The sequence below is a fragment of the Cetorhinus maximus genome, chromosome 10 (genome assembly GCF_964194155.1).
Source record: "Cetorhinus maximus chromosome 10, sCetMax3.hap1.1, whole genome shotgun sequence".
In the NCBI taxonomy this organism is placed as follows: domain Eukaryota; kingdom Metazoa; phylum Chordata; class Chondrichthyes; order Lamniformes; family Cetorhinidae; genus Cetorhinus; species Cetorhinus maximus.
The window spans coordinates 48,486,993-48,508,154 of record NC_135888.1 but is presented as its reverse complement, the minus strand read 5'-3'; the positions used below and the strand labels follow the sequence as shown (position 1 = coordinate 48,508,154).

Genomic DNA, 21,162 nt, shown 5'->3' with positions numbered 1-21,162 from the left:
CTTTCCCCATTGCGCTATCATGGCATAGAGATGTGTCGAGAACCATGACTAACAACCCTCAGACACCAAGGGTGCTGCATGAAGGGAGAGAGGCCCTTCATGGCATTCTTCACATGAAGTGGACTGATGTTGAGTATCTCCAAATTCCTGAAGGCGATGGAATGAAGTCTGGGAGCTTTTTGTCTGTGATAAACAATGACCCACAATTTTATTTTTGGGATGCTTTTTCCTTTGCAGCTTCTATGTCTTCTGCTTGGTGTTGGTGGCTACACTTGCTACATGGTAGGTTCACACATGGTAATTGGGGCTTCCTTCCAACACTTTACAATACAGGGAGCAGAGATTTGGATGAGTTCAAATTTATGGAGGGTGCAAGTAGGGAAGCTGGCCAGGAGAGTGAACAGTCCAACAAAAGCTTGGATGATCAGAAAGACTGCCACCTTCCATCACCGTAACGTTGCCCATTTCTGACCTGATTCAACCCATCTGCCACTGAAACCCTCATTTGATACATCTGGGCTAAACTACTCCAGTGCTCTGTGAGCCAACTTCATATCCTCCAACCTCCATAAGTTTGCTTTGCTGCTTTAAGACATGAATTTCCAAGATGAGGTTGACTTTTTACTCCAACTTTGACTGCGTGAAATTCAGGTTGGAGAAAGGTGAGATCGGGCTTTAACTGATTCTATTAACACCATTATTCTGGTGGCCACAGTGAGCCAATGCTCATCAGTGCAGACACAGCCAGAATGGCCACAGATGACTATACAGCCAACTTCAATGGTCATGGCAATGGCAGAATGTACACAGGTCAGGCCCACCTCACAGTTACAGAAGCTGGAGTCTGTAGCTGAGCAGTCATGGGAGTCAGCTGCTTGGAATTGAGGGCCATCGCAAGTTGAAAGGGTTTTTATGCATACAGTATAGTGAGGCACCTCATCAGTTTTACTACAGCTGGGCGTAAATGATCTGATGGCACTACTGGAACAATAACAGTGATGCTATATTGGCCTTTTGTACTTGAATTACTCTGGTGTCCTGGCCAATATTTATCCCTCTACAAACATCACTAAATCAGATTATCTTGTCATTTATCTGATTGCTCTATGTGGGACCTTGGTGTGTACAAGTTAACTGTTGCAATTTCAAGAGTGACTTGACTTCAAAGACACTTGGCTGTAAAGCACTTTGACATGTCCTGAGATTATGAAAGGTTCTATATAATTACAAGCCTTTCTTTACTACTCAGATAGCTAAAGCACAAGACTCAGTTCAGGAACAGAGACATTTCACACAATGACCGAGAGGAACTACCACAAATGATTGCCATTCATTAGGGTTCAGTGGCATAGTGGGCATGTTACTGAAGTAGTAATCTAGTAATGACCTGGAGACATGAGTTCAAATCCCACCACCGTGAGAACTTAAATTCAGTTAAATCTGGAATAAAGATGCTGGAGGTCATAAAACTAAGGTATTGCCTTAAAAACCCACCTGGTTCACCAGTATACTTCAGAGAGGAAAACTGCTGCCTTTAGCGGTCTGGCCTACATATGACTTCTGATCCACAGTAATATGGTTGATTTTTAATTGCCCTCAAATGGCCTAGCAAGTCACTTAGTTGTATCTCAAGGGCAATTAGGCATAGGCCATAAGTGCTGGTCTTGCACAACATTCAAATGCTTTTTAAAAAATCCCTTTCTCAGATTCAAATCTCTATAAGGATATTATGTTTCTATCTCCAATTTCCAGCAGGTATGTTTTATCAGTTCTCTCCCTTTCCAACTTACTCGGTCGGTGCCGGTGTAAAGAATTCATTTAATTAGCTCAGCCTTGAATTACTTCATTGTTTTAATGATCTACCCCAAGCCCAGTCAAGGGATGATTCTATTTGAAGTTGTTTTTTTGAAATCTAATCAGACAGCCCGTTCAGAACTTGCATGGTTCACATAATCTACATGCATCTGTCAGGCTTTGAATCTTTCAGCTAATATTCTGATGGCTTGAGGCATGTTCTAGTCAGCAAAATATTCTCATAACAACCCAGAGGGTGTATCTCATCGCCATTCCTTCAATTTGCAAAGCATGAAGCCATTTTCTGTTCCCAGGGTAAGCACATTCAGTGTCCTAAGAACTTAGAGAAGTGGCCTTTCATTTTATATTATGTTGAGGAGAGTGAGCTTTTAACTTGAGTTTGGGTTAAAAAGATAACAATCAGACGTGAACATCTTTAGGAATAATTTATTAGAATGGTATCAGTGATGTGGGACTTTAGTTATAGAGAGACTTGCATAGAGATGCATAGAATGTACAGCATGGAAAAAGGCCATTCAGCCCACCCAGTTCATGCTAGCATTTATGCTACTCAGTAATCCTGAATCTCCTCTCAACTTATTGCCTTCAAGCTCCCTGTTTTATGACTAACACTTGCTCTGCAGTAAATTTAACTCATTTTCAATAGCAGCCCTTCTCACTTTATTTTTAACCATCTTTCTACACCCCAGTTCTCTAACTCTATTTATGTCCTCCCTTAGTTTAGTCTATCCCAAGCTTTCGCCTCCTGTTTCATTTATATTTAGGCTTGATTCATTTCTTGTAACTCCCTCCACCCTACCTTACTAGTTTAAAGCCTTTGCCACCTCTAGATCAGACTTTACTCTACTTAGAGCAGGGAAGGTTAAAGGGAGATTTAATTGAGGAATTTAAAGTTATGAGAGGCTTTGGTAGATTAAGTAAGGTGAAACTGTTTACGCTAGTAGGAAGATTGGTAACCAGAGGACATGGATTTAAAATAATTGGCAAAAAAGCCAGGGGGAGATGATAATTTTTTTTTAACCAAGTGAGGAATTGTGATCTGGAATGCACTGCCTGAAAAGTCAATGGAAGCAGATTCCACAATAACGTTTAAAAGGGAATTGGATTCCTGCATAAAACAGAAAAAAATTACTGAGTTGTGGGGGAAGAACAGGGTAGCGAGACTAATTAGAGAGCTCTTTCAAAGAACCAGCATAGGTATGAAAGGCTAAATGGCCTCCTTTTGTAAGATTCTATGGTTCTATTATGGTCCCTGAGTTGGTTTCAAAGAAAACATTTTCTGACCAGCTCAGAGCTTGTGTAGCATAAACATTAGCATAGACTTATGGATTGAATGGCCTTTTTCTGAGCTGTAACTTCTATATAATTTTTTGCAAGCTCTGAGGGAGTTCTTCTGACTTTAAACAAACATACGAATTAGGAGCTGCAGTAGGCCATTCAGCCCCTTGAGCCTGCTCTGCCATTCAGCAAGATTACGCTGATCTGATTGTAACCTCAAACCCACATTCCTGCCTATTCCCGATAACCTTTCACCTCCTTGTTAATCAAGAATCTATCTAAAAATATTCAAAGACTTTGCTTCCACTGCCTTTGAAGTGAGTTCCAAAGACTCACTCGCATCTGAGAGAGAAAAAATTCTCCTTATATCTGTCTTAAAAGAGCGACCCCTTATTTTTAAACAGTGACTCCTAGTTCTAGATTCTCCCACAAGAGGAAATATCCTCTCCACATCCACCCTGTCAAGCCCACTCAGGATCTTATGTTTCAATCAAGTCGCCTCTTGCTCTTCTAAACTCCAGTGGACTCAAGCCTAACCTGTCCAACCTTTCCTCAGAAGATGACCCACTCATTCTTGGGATTAAAATAAAACACTGCAGATTCTGGAAATCAGAACCAAAAATGGAAAATGCTGGAAAAACTCAGCAGGTCTAGCAGCATCTGTGGAGAGAGAAACTGTTGATGTTTTAAGTCCATATGGCCCTTCTTCAGAGCTGAAGAGAAGTGAAAATGATACTGTTTAAGTGGGGGTGGGATAGGTGGAGCTGGATAGAAGGCCAGCGATAGGTGGGGACAAAGGAGGGATTGACAAAGTTGTCATGAACTGAAGGATAAAGGGAGTGTTGATGGTCGTGGTTAGTGCTAAAAAAAGGTGCTAATAGTGGCAGAAGGGTAAGAAAGCAGAATGTGATTATAGCAAAACAAGGGTAGCATTGTGTAAAAGAACATCATGGAACAAGTAACAGATGGCCCTGTGGGGGAGGAGGGCGTGGTGGTGGGGAAAAAAGGATAGAAAATGGGATTTAAAAAAGGGATAAAACCACAGATAAATGAATAATAATAAAAATGAATGTAGATAAAAGGGGATTAAAAGGGGGGATGAGGACAGAGGAGAGTGTTCATGGTCTGAAGTTGTTGAACTCGATGTTAAGTCCAGAAGGCTGTAAGGTGCCTATTCGGAAGATGAGGTGCGTTGGGCTTCACTGGAACATTGCAGCAGCCCAAGGATGGACATGTGGGTGTGAGAATAGGCTGCAGGGCGAAATATAAAGGAAGAACACTGGCATCTACCCAGCTATGTGGAAAATTGCCCAGGTATGTCCTGTGCACAAAGAACAGGACAAATCCAACCCGGCCAATTACCACCCCATCTGTCTCCTCATCAGTAAAGTAATGGAAGGGGTCATCAACAGGGCTATCAAGTGGCACTTGCTTAGCAATAACCTGCTCACTGACGCCTAGTTTGGGTTCTGCCAGGGCCACTCAGCTCCTGACCTCATTATTCAAACATGGACAAAAGAGCTGAACTCCCGAGGTGAGGTGAGAGTGACTGCCCTTGGCATCAAGGAGCCCTAGCAAAACTGGAGCCAATGGGAATCAGGGGGAAAACTCTCCACTGGTTGGAATCATACCTAGCACGAAGGGAGATGGTTGTGGTTGTTGGAGGTCAGTCATCTCAGCTCCAGGACATCACTGCAGGAGTTCCTCAGGGTAGTGTCCTCAGCCCAACCATCTTCAGCTGCTTCATTTGTGACCTTCCTCCCATCATAAGGTCGGAAGTGGGGATGTTCGCTGATGATTACACAATGTTCAGCACCATTCGCGACTCCTCAGATATTGAAGCAGTCCATGTCCAAATGCAGCAAGACCTGGACAATATGCAGGCTTAGGCTAACAACTGGCAAGTAACATTTGTGCCACACAAGTGCCAGGCAATGACCATCTCCAACAAGAAAGAACCCACCCATCGCTCTTTGACGTTCAATGGCACTGCCATCACTGAGCCCCCACTATCAACATCCTGTGGGTTACTATTGACCAGAACTAAACTGGACTAGCCATATAAATACTGCGGCTACAAGAGCGGGTCAGAGGCTAGGAATCCTGTGGTGAGTAACTCATCTCCTGACACCGCCCCCCCCCTCCCCCAAAGCCCGCCCACCATCTGCAAGCTACAAGTCAGGAATGCGATGGAATACTCCCTACTTGCCTGTAAGAGTGCAGCTCCCACAACACTCAAGAAGCTTGACACCATCCAGGACAAAGCTTGATTGGCACTACAACCTCAAGCGCTCACTACTTCCACCTCTGATGCACAGTAGCAGCAAGATGAACTGCAGGAATTCACCAAAGCTCCTTAGAAAGCGCCTTCCAAACTCACGATCACTACCATCTAGGAGGACAAGCGCGGCAGATAGATGGGAACACCACCAACTGGAAGTTCCCCTCCAAGCCACTTACCATGCTGGCTAGAAAATATATCGCTGTTCCTTCATTGTCGCTGGGTCAAAATCCAGGAACTCCCTCCCTAACAGCACTGTGGGTGTACCTATACCACCTGGACTGCAGCGGTTCAAGAAGGCAGCTCACCACCACCTTCTCAAGGGCAACTAGGGATGGGCAATAAATGCTGGCCCAGCCAGCGAAGCCCACATCCCATGAATGAATAAAAAGAAATAATGGGAGCTTGTCAGAAAGGTGCAGCAATAATCATGGGGGATTTTAATCTGCTTATAGACAGGAAAAATCAGATGGGCAAAAGTAGCGTAGAATAGGAGTTCATAGAATGTTTTCACAATAGTTTCTTAGAACAGCCCATTCTGGAGCGAGCCAGAGAGCAGGCCACTCTAGACCTGGTATTGAGCAACGAGATAGGATTAATTGATAATCTCATAGTGAAGGCACCCCTAGATAGCAGCAATCATAATATGGTTGAATTTATACATTCATTTTAAGGGAGAAATGAATGTGTCCAAGACTAATATTTTGAACTTAAATAAACACAATTATGAGGGCATGAAAGCAAGCTAGCTAAAGTGAGCTGGCAAATGAGGTTAAGGGATAAGTCAATAGAGGTTCAGTGGCAGACGTTTTAAAGGGCTGTTTCAGAATACACAGAATAGATACATTGCAATGAGAAAGAAAAAAATCCAAGGGAAGGGTCCACCATCTGTGGTTAACTAAAAAGTTAAAGGTAGTCTTGTTTACCCCAGATCCTTGCAAACCCTCCCCTCTCGTTTGCTCTTTCTGCATTCTCCACGCCACCCCGCCCCGAACTCAGCTCCCTTTACTGTTTCCTTCACTTCCTATACCCCCACCTATCCTACTTGTCACTCCCATTCCTTTCTGGTCTCTGCTCTTCCCCCCACATTTCTTGTTTTCCCTCTTCCCCTCTCACCCATCAACCCTTCCCTCTTTCTTTTGTTTTCCTTTCTCTCTCAGCTCGTTGTGTCCTCCTCCTCTCAACTCATATTCACTTTATCCTGTTCCTCACTCTTACCACCTTCTTTTATCCCAATCTCTCCTTTACACCTCACCCCATCTCCAGTCACTGCCTTCACTCTGACCCTCTGCAGGATGGTCCCTCCCCCTCCCATTTGTCTTCTGTTGCCTCTGGCACCTTGGTTTGTTTAGTCCCCATACCTGCTAAACCAGTTTTACCTGAAAAGTGGGCCAGGTTCTGGCTGTCATGCAAAAGGCAATTGCAGTAAAAGCAGGCCTACATGGTTCTGACGAAGAGTCATACGGATTTGAAACATTAACTGTATTCTTCTCTGCAGATGCTGCCAGACCTGCTGAGTTTTTACTGCTATTTTTGTTTTTGTTTCCGATTTCCAGCATCCGCAGTATTTTGCTTTTGTCTACGTGGTTAATTAACTGTGACAGTGGTGTGTGCTGCAGATCAATCCTTATGTCAACTCACTGCATTTAGATAATAGAATTGTTAAAATGTTTGAACAGACTTAATGTCTTATGCAATGTATAAAAAGAAAATGACTTATTTAGACTAAAAATAAAAATAATCAAAAATGTAAAACCATTTAATATGGGTTTGAGTAAAAGTTTAAAAACAGGAAGGGATTCTTTCAATCTCTGAGCTATGAGAGTAAATAACAAGCAGGAAAGCACTGATAGCATGAGAGGTTGATTGCCAAATATTTTGGATTAATCCAGGGAGGAAATGCAGAATCACTGAGGGGGAGGATCATATGCTGAAGTAAACATGACACACAATGTACAAGTGGATAAACAGCTGAGAACTTGGCTCAGAGCCCAGGGGAGCAAATAAACAGCTGCAGGAAGCTCATTATCAATCCCGGACTGAAAGCCAGGGCAGAAATAATCAAGAACACAGTTGGCTGGTATGGATTAAAAAACTGAGACTCTTAACTCCACTGATAGAACAGCAAAAGGCAGAGGTAAAGAAACTGTTGAATCTCAATGTAAATGAGTGTGATTGATCGCAATAGAAATGTGTAACAGCAGTGTATTTAATCCCAGTGTAAAGGAGTGTGACAGCAGTGTGTTTTATCCCAGTGTAAACAAGTGTGACAGCAGTGTGTTTTATCCCAGTGTAAACGAGTGTGACGTCAGTGTGTTTTATCCCAGCGTAAACGAGTGACACCAGTGTGTTTTATCCCAGTGTAAACGAGTGTGACAACAGCGTGTTTTATCCCAGTGTAAACGAGTGTGACAGCAGCGTGTTTTATCCCAGTGTAAACGAGTGTGACATCAGTGTGTTTTATCCCAGTGTAAACGAGTGTGACGTCAGTGTGTTTTATCCCAGTGTAAACGAGTTTTATCCCAGTGTAAACGAGTGTGACGTCAGTGTGTTTTATCCCAGTGTAAACGAGTGTGACGTCAGTGTGTTTTATCCCAGTGTAAACGAGTGTGACGTCAGTGTGTTTTATCCCAGTGTAAACGAGTGTGACGTCAGTGTGTTTTATCCCAGTGTAAATGAGTGTGACGGCAGTGTGTTTTATCCCAGTGTAAACGAGTGTGACGGCAGTGTGTTTTATCCCAGTGTAAACGAGTGTGACGGCAGTGTGTTTTATCCCAGTGTAAACGAGTGTGACGGCAGTGTGTTTTATCCCAGTGCAAACGAGTGTGACGGCAGTGTGTTTTATCCCAGTGTAAACAAGTGTGACGGCAGTGTGTTTTATCCCAGCGTAAACGAGTGTGACGGCAGTGTGTTTTATCCCAGTGTAAACGAGTGTGACAGCAGTGTGTTGAAACCCAGTGTAAACAAGTGTGACGTCGGTGTAGTTAATCTCAGGTTCAATGAGTGTGACAGCAGTGTGTTTTATCCCAGTGTAAATGAGTGTGACAGCAGTGTGTTGAATCCCAGTGTAAACGAGTGTGACAGCAGTGTGTTGAATCCCAGTGTAAATGAGTGTGACATCAGTGTGTTTTATCCCAGTGTAAATGAGTGTGACGTCAGTGTGCTTTATCCCAGTGTAAATGAGTGTGACGTCAGTGTGCTTTATCCCAGTGTAAACGAGTGACGTCAGTGTACTTTATCCCAGTGTAAACGAGTGTGACGTCAGTGTGTTTACTCCTTGTGTGAATGAGTGTGACGTCAGTGTATTTCACTGAACTAGCCATATAAATACTGGCTATAAGAGTGGGTCAGAGGCTAGGAATCCTGCAGCGAGTAATTCACCTCCTGACTCCCCAAAGTCTGCCCAGCATCTACAAGAGACAAATCTGGAGTGTGATAGAATACTCCCCACTTGCCTGGATGAGTGCAGCTCCCACAACACTCAAGAAGCTTGACACCGCCCATAAGACATAGGAGCAGAAATTAGGCCATTCGGCCCATCGAGTCTGCTCCGCCATTCAATCATGGCTGATAAGTTTCTCAACCCCATTCTCCCACCTTCTCCCCGTAACCTTTGATCCCCTTACCAATCAAGAACCTATCTATCTCGGTCTTAAATACACTCAGTGACCTGGCCTCCACAGCCTTCTGTGGCAATGAATTCCATAGATTCACCACTCTCTGGCTAAAGAAGTTTCTCCTCATCTCTGTTCTAAAAGGTCTTCCCTTTACTCTGAGGCTGTGCCCTCGGGTCCTAGTCTCTCCTACTAATGGAAACATCTTCCCCGCGTCCACTCTATCCAGGCCTTTCAGTATTCTGTAAGTTTCAATCAGATCCCCCCTCATCCTTCTAAACTCCATCGAGTATAGACCCAGAGTCCTCCAACGTTCTTCATATGTTAAGCCTTTCATTCCTGGGATCATTCTCGTGAACCTCCTCTGGACCCTCTCCAGGGCCAGCACATCCTTCCTGAGACACGGGGCCCAAAATTGCTCATAATATTCTAAATGTGGTCTGACCAGAGCCTTATAAAGCCTCAGCAGCACATCCCTGCTTTTATATTCTAGTCCTCTCGAAATAAATGCCAACATTGCATTTGCCTTCCTAATTACTGACTCAGCCTGCAAGTTAACCTTAAGAGAGTCCTGGACTAGGACTCCCAAGTCCCTTTGCACTCCATATTTCTGAATTCTCTCCCCATTTAGAAAATAGTCTATGCCTCTATTCTTCCTACCAAAAAAGCAGCCCACTTAATTGGCACCCCATGCACAAACCTTCACTTCTTCCACCACCAATGCACAGTAGCAGCAGTGTGTACCATCTACAAGATGCACTGCAGGAACTCACCAAGGCTCCTTAGACAACAGCTTCCAAACCCAGGACTACTACCATCTAGAAGGACAAGGGCAGCAGATAGATGGGGACACCACCACCTGGAGGTTCCCCTCCAAGTCACTTACTATTCTGACTTGGAAATATATCGCCGTTCCTTCACTGTCGCTGAGTCAAAATCCTGGAACTCCTTCCCTAACAGCACTGTGGGTGTACCTACACCACATGGACTGCAGCGGTTCAAGAAGGCAGCTCACCACCACCTTCTCAAGGGCAACTAGGGATGGGCAATAAATGCTGGCCAAGCCAGCATCGCCCATATCCCGTGAATTAAAAATAAAATAGCATGTTTAATCCCAGTGTAAATGAGTGTGATGTTGGTGTGTTTAGTCCCAGTGTACATATATGACAGCAGTGTGTTTAATCAGAGTTTAGATGAATGTGACAGAAGTATGTTTAATCCCAGCATAAATGACTGTGATAGCAGTGTGTTCCATTACATTGTAAATGAATGTGACAGCAGGGTGTTTAATCCTGGTGTACATGAGTGTGACAGCAGTGTTTCTTCTAAATATAGATAAGTGCAGCAGCTGTGTGTTTAATCTCAGTGAAAATCAGTGTGACATCAAAGTGTTTAATCTCAGTGAAAATCAGTGTGATGAGTGTTTTTAATCCTGGTGTAAATGTTTGATCCCAGTGTAAATGAGTGCAACAGCAGTGTGTTACATCCCAGTGCAAATGAGTGACAGCAGTGTGTTACATCCCAGTGTAAATGAGTGACAGCAGTGTGTTACATCCCAGTGTAAATGAGTGCGACAGCAGTGTGTTACATCCCAGTGTAAATGAGTGACAGCAGTGTGTTACATCCCTGTGTAAATGAGTGTGACAGCAGTGTATTGCATCCTAGTGTAAATGAGTGTGACAGCAGCGTATTGCATCCCAGTGTAAATGAGTGCGACAGCAGTGTGTTACATCCCAGTGTAAATGAGTGACAGCAGTGTGTTACATCCCAGTGTAAATGAGTGACAGCAGTGTGTTACATCCCAGTGTAAATGAGTGTGACAGCAGTGTATTGCATCCCAGTGTAAATGAGTGCGACAGCAGTGTGCTGCATCCCAGTGTAAATGAGTGTGACAGCAGTGTGTTACATCCCAGTGTACGTGTGACAGCAGCGTATTGCATCCCAGTGTACGTGTGACAGCAGTGTGTTACATCCCAGTGTACGTGTGACAGCAACGTATTGCATCCCAGTGTACGTGTGACAGCAGTGTGTTACATCCCAGTGTACGTGTGACAGCAGTGTTTCTTCTAGATATAGATGTGTGACAGCAGAATGTTTAACCTGAGTGTACATGAGTGTGACAGCAGTGTGTTACATCCCAGTGTACATGAGTGTGACTTCCCTTATCTTCCTGTCCTGCTGAAGCCATTGACCTTCACTGATTATCCCTCGGGTTCCTGGGAGTCTCATTCTCTGCCAAGGACCAGTTTTTCCAGTGTTGGACTTTAAAAGAATCCTGTTCAGTCGGTGTGGATTCATTGAGTGATCTAATGGGAGCTAGACTAGTTCGTGTGGCAGTTTCCATCTGATGAGATTATGCATTTGGGGAGGGCAAACAAAGCTCGGGAATACACAATAAATGGGAGCATTTGGAAGGGGTAGAGGAAGTGAGAGAACTTGGTATGCATGTCCAAAGTCCCTGAAGGTGCAGGACAGGTGGATAAGGTGGTAAAGAAAGCATTTAATTACTTTCCTTTATTGGATGAGGCCTCGAATACAAAAGCAGGGATGAAATGTTGGAACTGTATAAAAGACTGGTTAGGCCACAGCTGGGATTTAGCATACAGTTCTGGTAGCCACATTACAGGAAGGACATAATTCCTCTGGAGAGAGTACAGGGGATATTTTCATGAATACTGTCAGGGCTTGAAAATTGCAGCTATGAGGAAAGATTGGATAGGCTGGGGTTGTTTTCCTTGGAACTGAGGAGGCCGAGGGGTGACCTGATCGAGGTGTGCAAGATTATGAAGGACTTAGATCTTTCCTGTCTACTCTACCTATTTCCCCTAGCTGATGGGTCAATTACTGGGGGGCACAGATTTAAGGTGATTGGTAGAAGGATTAGAGGGGACATGAGGAAAAGCTTCACCTAGAGGGTGGTGGGTGTTTGGAATTCACTGCCTGGTTTGGTGGTGGAGGCAGAAACCCTGAACTCATTTAAAAAAATGCTGTAACTTGCAAGGCTACGGACCGGATGCTGGAATTAAAATGGCCAGCTTTTAAAATTTCTTTTCTTTTTCAGCTGGCACAGATACGATGGGCTGAATGGCCTCTTTCTATGCTGTAACTTTTCAATGGTTCTATGATATTTGGTGATAACAGGGTATTTTGGAGTCATTCCATGGTCCCAGGGAGAATGCTTTGGGGGTTCAAGCTGAATTTCCCAGAGCTTTCCCAGAGTTTTGTATCTAAGGTTTTATGCCTCCAAGGAGATGGAGGCAGGGGGTCTAATGGTGTGTTAGACTGCTCAGATTGGGCTGGTTGAATGGGCCAGCAGGTCTTTTCCTATCCACCTTTTTTTATCTGCTGACGTATTTTTTGTTTTGTTAATATCAGTGTCTAAATTACACAGTCATTTTTGTATTTTCTCATTCTTCACAATGTGACATAGAGACAGGATTCACAGGCTGCCAGGCCACAACATGAAATTTCCTTCCATGACCTATGCACCTTTATCCCAGTTGGTGGAGTGGTTAGTGTGAGGGGTTTAATAGGCTTTGACACCCACTGGATGCAATTATACTGCTGGCTATCAACCCAGAATGCAGAGTCACAGTTCCAGTCTCCACTCACCGTGAGTGACTGCATTCAGTTCTGGGTACAGCACCTCAGGATGATGCATTGTCCTTGGAGTAGGTGCAGTGCAGGTTCACCAAAATATACCCAATTTAAAAGGTTTAAATTATGAGGAAAGTTTACATAAGCAAGTTTTGTATTCCCTTGCATTTAGATGGTTGAGGGGTGATCCAAATGAGATATTTAAAATATTGCAAATTTGACAGGGTCGATAAAGTAGAGGAGTAGGTGGAGAAATCCCAAACAAGAGGGCATAATCTTAAAATTAGACTTAAACACATATGATCTAGGCCTGACACAACAGTCCAGTAATGCTGCCTTGCTAGAGATGCCGTCTTTTGAATGATACCAGGATTGAAGAGTTAAGTTGAGGATGGGTTGCATAAGAGTGGGCTAGCATCCTCTTGAGTCTAGAGAATTAAGGGATGACCTAATTGAGGTGTTTATAAAAAAGGGTTTGATGAGATGGATACAGAATAATTATTTCCTCTGATGGAAGAATTCATCTCGCCTGATGTATTCATACATATAGATGAAAGTAAGAAAGGATATCGCTGTGAAGCAGTCTGGGAAGAGTGTCCTGCAGTCAGCATCGCGGTGAAGCAGTCCAGGAAGAGCGTCCTGCAGTCAGCATCGAGGTGAAGCAGTCCGGGAAGAGCGTCCTGCAGTCAGCATCGCAGTGAAGCAGTCTGGGAAGAGCATCCTGCAGTCAGCATCGCGGTGAAGCAGTTTGGGAAGAGTGTCCTGCAGTCAGCATCACGGTGAAGCAGTCCGGGAAGAGCATCCTGCAGTCAGCGTCGCGGTGAAGCAATCTGGGAAGAGCGTCCTGCAGTCAGCATCGCGGTGAAGCAGTCTGGGAAGAGCATCCTGCAGTCAGCATCACGGTGAAGCAGTCTGGGAAGAGTGTCCTGCAGTCAGCATCGCGGTGAAGCAGTCTGGGAAGAGTGTCCTGCAGTCAGCATCGCGGTGAAGCAGTCTGGGAAGAGTGTCCTGCAGTCAGTTCTTGTTGAAAATCACAGGAGTGACATCACAAGACAGTGCGTGAGAGCAGCGGAGAGATCAGAATCAGTGCAAGTGCGGGGAAGCTTCAATAAATGGACGTCAGCACAAAAGTGAGAGCTAATTGGTGAGTAGTGGGTAAGTGCTTTTCTCCAGTTTAAAATAGATTAAGCTAAGGGTTCCAGTTTTTATTTAAAGTACATAACTAATTTAACATTTTACTTTACTGGATTTAACTTAAAGTAAGGGTTTTTTTTCCAACTATAGGCATGGCAGGGCAGCTCAGTCCCGTGTTATGTACCACATGCAACAGGTGGGAAGCCCTAGACGCTCCTTGCGCCCTGACCGACCATGTGTACAGGAAGTGCCACCAGCTGCAGCTACTTGAGCTTTGAGTTTTGGGGCTTGAGGGGCGGCTGGAGGCACTGAGGTGCATCCGTGAGGCTGAGAGTTTCGTGGATAGCACGTTTTTAGACGTGGTCACCCCACAGCTTACGGAAGTGCAGACAGAGAGGGAATGGGTGACCATCAGTCAGAAGAAAGGTGTCAGGCAGGTAGTCAGGAAATCCCCAGGATGTATCTCGTTCAAGAACCGTTTTTCTGTGTTGGAAAATGATGAGAGTGACAGTTCCTCTGGGGAGTGCAGCCACGCTCATGGCACTGTGAGTGGCTCAGCTGCACAGAGGGGAAGAGCAATAGTGGTAGGAGATTCGATAGTAACGGGAACAGACAGGCGTTTCTGTGGCTGTAGACGTGACTCCAGGATGGTATGTTGCCTCCCTGGTGCCAGGGTCAAGGATGTCACTGAACAGCTGCAGGGCATTCTAAAGGGGGAGGGCAAACAGACAGAGATTGTGGTACATATTGGTACCAGCGACACATGTAGAAAGAGGGATGAGGTCCTGCAAGCAGAACTTAGGGAGCTAGGAAGGTTAAAAAACAGGACCTCAAAAGGTAGCAATCTTTGGATTACCTCCGGTGCCACGCACTAGTGGATATAGAAATAGGAGGTTAGTCCAGATGAATGCGCGGCTGGAGAAATGGTGCAGGAGGGAGGGCTTTAGATTTCTGGGACATTGGGACCGTTTCTGGGGGCAGTGGGACCTGTACAAGGCGGACGGATTGCACCGGAACTGGAATGGGACCAACATCCTTGCGGGGAGGTTTGCTAGTGCCGTTGAGGAGGGTTTAAATTAACTTGGCAGGGGGATGGGATCCTGAGAGGAGGTTAAACAGGGGGAGATGCACAGCCAAAATTAGAAGAGAGAGCAAGTGAGTCTGGAAGGCATAAAAATTATAGGCCAGTTTAGGCACAAGGGAACTTGGCAAGGTTGGATGGTATTTATTTTAATGCAAGGAGTCTGACGAATAAGGCAGATGAGTTGAGGGCTCAAATTAACACATGGAAGTATGATGTCATTGCTGTCACAGAAACATGGTTGAGAGAGGGGCTGGATTGGCAGCTCAATATTTCGGGATATAGGGTCTTCAGGCGAGACAGGGAAGGAGGTAAAAGAGGAGGGGGTATCGCAGTATTGATCAAGGAATCAATTACAGCAGTAAGGAGAGATGACACCTTAGAAGGCTCCTCAATTGAAGCCATATGGGTAGAACTGAAAAACAAAAAAAGAACAATCACATTGCTGAGAGTGTACTTTAGGCCCCAAAACAGTCAGAGAGAAATAGAAGAGCAGATGTGTAGGCAAATTTCAGAAAAGTGTAAAAATAATAGGGTAGTTATAGTGAGGATTTAAACTTCCCCAACATTAACTGGGTTAGACATAGCGTGATAGGTTTACACGGAGCGGAATTCTTAAAATGCATCCAGGGTAGCTTTTTAAGCCAGTACGTAGAAGGTCCTACAAGAGAGGGCGGTCCTAGACTTAATTTTAGGGAATGAAGCCGGGCAAGTGACAGAGGTACCAGTGGGGGAGCATTTTGCAGATAGTGATCACAACTCCGTTATATTCAAGATTATTGTGGAAAAGGACAAGGATGGGCCAGAAATCAGAGTTCTAAATTGAGGGAAGGCCGATTTTAATAAGATCAGATATGATTTGGCCAGAGTGGACTGGGAGCAGCTACTTTTAGTTTTTAATCTGCATCAGAGCAGTGGAACTCATTCAAGAAGGAAATAGGGAGAGTACAGGGCTAACATATTCCAGTAAAGACAAAGGGTGGGACCAACAAATCCAGGGAACCCTGGACGTTGAGAGATATACAGGATTGGATAAAGAAAAAATAGGGGGCTTCTGGCATATACTGAGGGCTCAAAACAGCAGAAGCCCTAAAGGAGTATAGAATGTGTAGGGGGGATCTTAAAAAGGAAATCAGGAGAGCAAAAAGGGGACATGAAAAAACATTGGCAGGCAAAATAAAGGGAAATCCAAAGTTATTTTACAAGTACATTAAGAGTAAGAGGATAACTAGGGAAAGAGTAGGGCCCATTGAGAACCATAGTGGTAATTTGTGTGTGGAGCCGGAAGACGTAGGTAGGGTTCTAAATGAATACTTTGTGTCAGTGTTCACAAGTGAGAGGGACGACGTGGGTATGGAAATCAGGCAGAAGGACTGTGATATAATTAAAGAAATTAACATAGAAAGGGAGGAGTTTCTAAGTGGTCTGGCAGGCTTAAAAGTAGATAAATATACAGGCCCGGATGAGATTTATCCCAGGCTGTTGAGTGAGGCAAGGGAGGAAATAGCAGGGGCGCTGGCAATACATTATTTCAGTATTTCAAGACCTCTCTGATCATAGGAGAGGTGCCAGAGGACTGGAACACAGCCAATATGGTACCATTATTCAAGAAGGGAGGAAGGGATAAACCAGGGAACGACAGGCCAGTCAGTCTAACTTCAGTGGTGGGGAAACTATTGTAAGCAATTCTGAGGGCCGGAATTAATCTACACCTGGAGAGACAGGGATTAATCAAGGACAGTCAGCATGGTTTTGTTAAGGGGAGGGCATCTCTGACCAATTTGATTGAATTTTTAGAAGAGATGACCAAGTGTGTAGATGAGGGCAATGCATTTGACGTCGTCTACTTGGACTTCAGCAAAGCTTTTGATGAGGTCCTGCGTGGGAGACTGATAACGAAGATAAAAGCCCATGGGATCCAAGGCAATTTGGCAAATTGGATCCAGAATTGGCTGAGTGGCAGGAAGCAAAGGGTGATGGTCGAGGGGTGTTTTTGTGACTGGATGCCTGTGTCCAGTGGGGTTCCACAGGGATCGGTGTTGGGTCTCTTGCTGTTTGTGGTATATATAAACGATTTAGACTTGAATGTAGGAGGGTTGATCAGTAAGTTCACGGATGACACAAAAATTGGTGGGGTAGTAAATAGTGAGGATGATAACCTTAGATTACACGAGGATTTCGACAGGCTGGTCAGATGGGCTGATCAGTGGCAAATGGAATTTAATCTGGATAAGTGTGAGGTGATGCACTTGGGCAGGACAAACAAGGCATGGGAATACACGATGAATGGCAGGACCCTGGGAAATACCGAGGATCAGAGGGACCTTAGTGTGCATGTCCACTGGTCCCTTAAGGTAGATAAGGTGGTTAAGAAGGCACATGGGATACTTGTCTTTATTAGCTGAGGCATAGAATATAAGAGCAGGGAGGTTATGCTGGAACTGTATAAAACGCTGGTTAGGCCACAGCTAGAGTATTGCGTGCAGTCCTGGATTTTGCACTATAGGAAGGATGTAATTGCACTGGAGAGAGTACAGAGGAGATTTACCAGGATGTTGCCTGGGCTGGAGCGTTTTAGTTATGAGGAGAGACCGGATAGACTGGGGTTATTTTCCCTGGAGCAGAGGAGATTGAGGGGGCACATGATTGAGGTGTATAAAATTATGAGAGGCATAGATAGGGTCTGTCTACACAGGAAGGAACTTTTCCCCTTGGTGGAGGGATCAGTAACCATGGGGCATAGATTTAAGGTAAGGGGCTGGAAGTTTAGAGGGGATATGAGGAAGAATTTTTTCACCCAGTGGGTGGTGGGAATCTGGAACTCACTGCCTGAAAGGGTGGTAGAGGCAGATACCTTCATAACATTTAAGAAGAATTTGGATGTGCATTTACGATGCCATGTTATACAAGGCTATGGGCGTAATGCTGGAAAATGGGATTAGAATAGTTAGGTACTTGTTTGACCGGTGCAGACTTGATGGGCCAAAGGGCCTTTTTCTGTGCTGTAGACCTCTCTATGTCTCTATGGCTCTGGGAGTCCAGAACAAAGGGCCTTAAAATTAGAGCTAGGTCATTCAAGGGTGATGTCAGGATGCACTTCTTCACATAAAGGGTCATGGAAATCTCTCCCCTAAAAAAACTATTGAAGCTGTGGGTTAATTGAAATTGTGAAAACTGCGATTGATAGATTTTTGGTATGCAAGGGTGTTAAGGGCTATGTTAAGGCAAGTAAATAGAGTTAAGGTATAGATCAGTCATGATCTAACTGATAGGCGGAAACAAGTTTGGAGGGCTAATGGCTGCATCCTGTTCCCATGCCTGGAGTGGGGTTCAAACCCTTCTAACTTGGAGGCACAAATGCTACCACTGAAGCCAAAGCCATTAAGCTCTTTTATGGATGTAGGATATTTGATATTTTCTGTTTACGAGATATAGGATAAGGCAGGGGAGTGGGACTAGGTAGAATGCTCTTTCAGAGAGCCAGTGCAGAGTCAATGGGCTGAATGGCCTCCTTCTGCATTGTAAAGATTCTTTGATTCTGTGAAAGCAAATTGGTCAGCTTGATGTATGCCAATTGCTTGGAGTTACTTGCTAACATCCAATTGAAGCATTAAGCAAACCATCAAATTAGGTATTCTAAATGACTTCCAAAACTATGCAAGCCTCTGCCTTGTTCCCAGATGCCAATATTGGCAGGCTGCATAAATTCTATGTAGCTAGTGGAAATCAGTTACCAATAACTGACTTTGAAGCTACTTGTGTGTTGTGGCTAGCAATAAGGGAACCTGGAGCACCAGGTTATCCAATGTGCTATGGACCCTTGAGGGTACGAATTGCAGGGTTCTGGAACTATTACTAAATAATGCCAATATTCTGATGGTGTTTCTGGGTCTCACATTTCTATTTTATTGAGCTATCTAGTGGGCTGGTGTGGGGTTTTTCTGCACTTGTACTCAAATCATACACTTGCTCTTTATAAATGGATTCATGATATTGTTGCATAAAGTAATAACGGAGTTTTTCTTCCAGGTGACCCATTTTAAGATGATACTATTTGTACTCAGTGTATAAAAGGGGTGAACTGCCTTCCAAAGAGTCAAAGAGCACAGAAGGAGGCCATTGTGTCTGTGTTGGCTGATAATATTGTATGAAGTGCACAATAGCTTGCGAATGAGCCAGAGTAAATGAAATCATTTCATTAGGGTAGTTCGGTCATTTCCTCCACTCATTTTGTCTCTATTTTGATGCAGGCTATCGTTCTTGGACAAAGGCCACATGCTTGTCAGCCAGTCTGAGGAGGAAAAGCTGCCATTCTGAAGCAAGAGCTGACAGTCAACATTGTCCATTCCCCTCCCTTCTGTGGAGTATTATCTGCACCTCTCGGTATGGAAGCTCGGCAGAAGTTCATTGGTTACAGTTCTGATCTTGAAGCACAGACATGTGCCTTGGACCAGTTGAACATGCCCCTGAACACTGTCAATCAATGCAGGAGTAAATGGCTCACCCGCCTGATCCCAGGAGTAGCAATTAAACCAGTGACAAATTGGTTCTCAGTATGTTGCAAGGCTGCATGTCAGGAACAGTACCTTCATAGTAAACTGGTCATTACGCTCTGTATTGTGCTTTTTCTCATCTTGGGCCTCATCCTGTTACTGTGGAATTATTATTGCACTATTGTCCAGCAATTTTGTGACAACTAGGTGGATACTATCACTCCACATCTAACCAAGCCTCCAGCACAAGAACATGCTGGAATACTGATTCAAGACCCTGTGGTATCCTTTTAGATGCCTAGGCAACTGATTAAATTTGGAAATGGATTGGCACTTTGCTTTATTTGTTATTGGGATGTAGACAACACTGGTGAGACATTAACACTCAACTGAATGTATAGAGTGGGTTAGGTTGACAGCTTCCTTTCCCTACTGAGCCAGCTGTTTTTTTTAATGACGATCCAGCAACTTTCATGGTCATTTTCTTCCATAAGAAAGACTTGCATTTATATAGTTCTTTCACAACCCGATGTTATCCTAAAATGCTTTACAGTCAATTAAGTACCTTCAAAGTGATCATGTCAGAAACATGGAGCCAATTTTCACAAAGCAAGCTCCCATAAACAGCAGTGAGAGAGTGACCAGATAATCTAAGTTAGTTATATTGGTTGAGGGATAAATATTGGCCAATGGAGAAAACTCTTGACTGTGAAATACTGTCGTGCCATGGGATCTTCATCTTTCACATCCACCTGAGAGGACAGACAGGACCTCCGTTTAACATCGTCTCTCAAAGATGGCATCTCTGACACTGCAGCTCTCCTTCAATACTGCATGTACTCAAATCTTGAACACATCACCTTGGGACTTGTATCCACAACCTTCTGATCTGAGACAAGAGTGCTATCATTGAGTCACAGCTGACACTTCTGTGTTTCCAGTGCAAAGCTGCCAGACTTACTGAATTCAGTTTCATGGTGGAACATTGAGCTCCCTACTATTGGGTTGCTAGCCCAGTACCACAACCATTAGACTATAGAGTCCATAGTGCCATTGTAAATCTTTGTTTTAGCCATCCTCACATGAAACTGTACACATGAAAACTAGGTCCGTCCAGAAGCAAAAGCCCCATTGTTGTTGCATTATTGAAGGTATAAGACTGTTGGCCATTGATGTCACAAATGGTAGCTTTCCAATCACCTACAGCAGTTCGGTCCAAGAATGTGTGCAGTATCTATCCACAACCATCTCTGCAGAGGTGCACTTGTTACACATGTTTCTGTCAAAAGTGTATTTTACCTGCGTACTTGTTACCTGCGTTCCTGTTACCTGCACATATCTCAGCTGTACAGTTGTTACCTGTAAACCTGTTACCTGTTATCCATTACCCATATATTTTTTACCTGTGCACTTTCTTATTCTTTTTTATGCATCTGTTACTTGTGCTCCTGTTACCTGAGTACTTGGTAGATGTTACAAACTTTGAGCTTGTGTTCAATATCTTCTCAGATTCGGCATCACACCTGCTAAAACCTGGGGAGTACCTTGGTGGCCTTTACACTAAGATTGTTCTGTGTGCATTCGATACTGTGATTTTTAATGTCAGTCTACTCTCGATCATCAGTAAAGTGATGGAAGGGGGTCATCAAAAGTGCTATCAAGCAGCACAGGGTTTCAGCAAGTTAAAATTGTCCCCATTGATTTTTTTTACCTTTGCCATTGTACCTAGCATTGCCATCTAGCTTGGCCTAAATGTTTGTTTCTCATAGGAGCTACTTGAGAGTTTGGAGTTACAGTCTATATGAATGAGTGTACCTTTGGATTGTGGTGGCCTTCTTCTCTGATCACCATCCCAAGAAACACCAGCTG

General features: G+C 44.1%; 1 protein-coding gene across 1 annotated transcript in view; it reads left to right on the top strand.

Moving 5' to 3' along the window:
- Nucleotides 1-19,415, top strand: part of anapc2 (anaphase promoting complex subunit 2) — a 60,112-nt gene extending 40,697 nt beyond the window's left edge. The window contains exon 14 of the mRNA XM_078550433.1: nucleotides 19,051-19,415. The gene's annotated coding sequence lies outside the window, so the exon portion shown is untranslated. The remainder of the gene's footprint in view (nucleotides 1-19,050) is intronic.
- The last annotated feature ends 1,747 nt before the right edge of the window (nucleotides 19,416-21,162 follow it).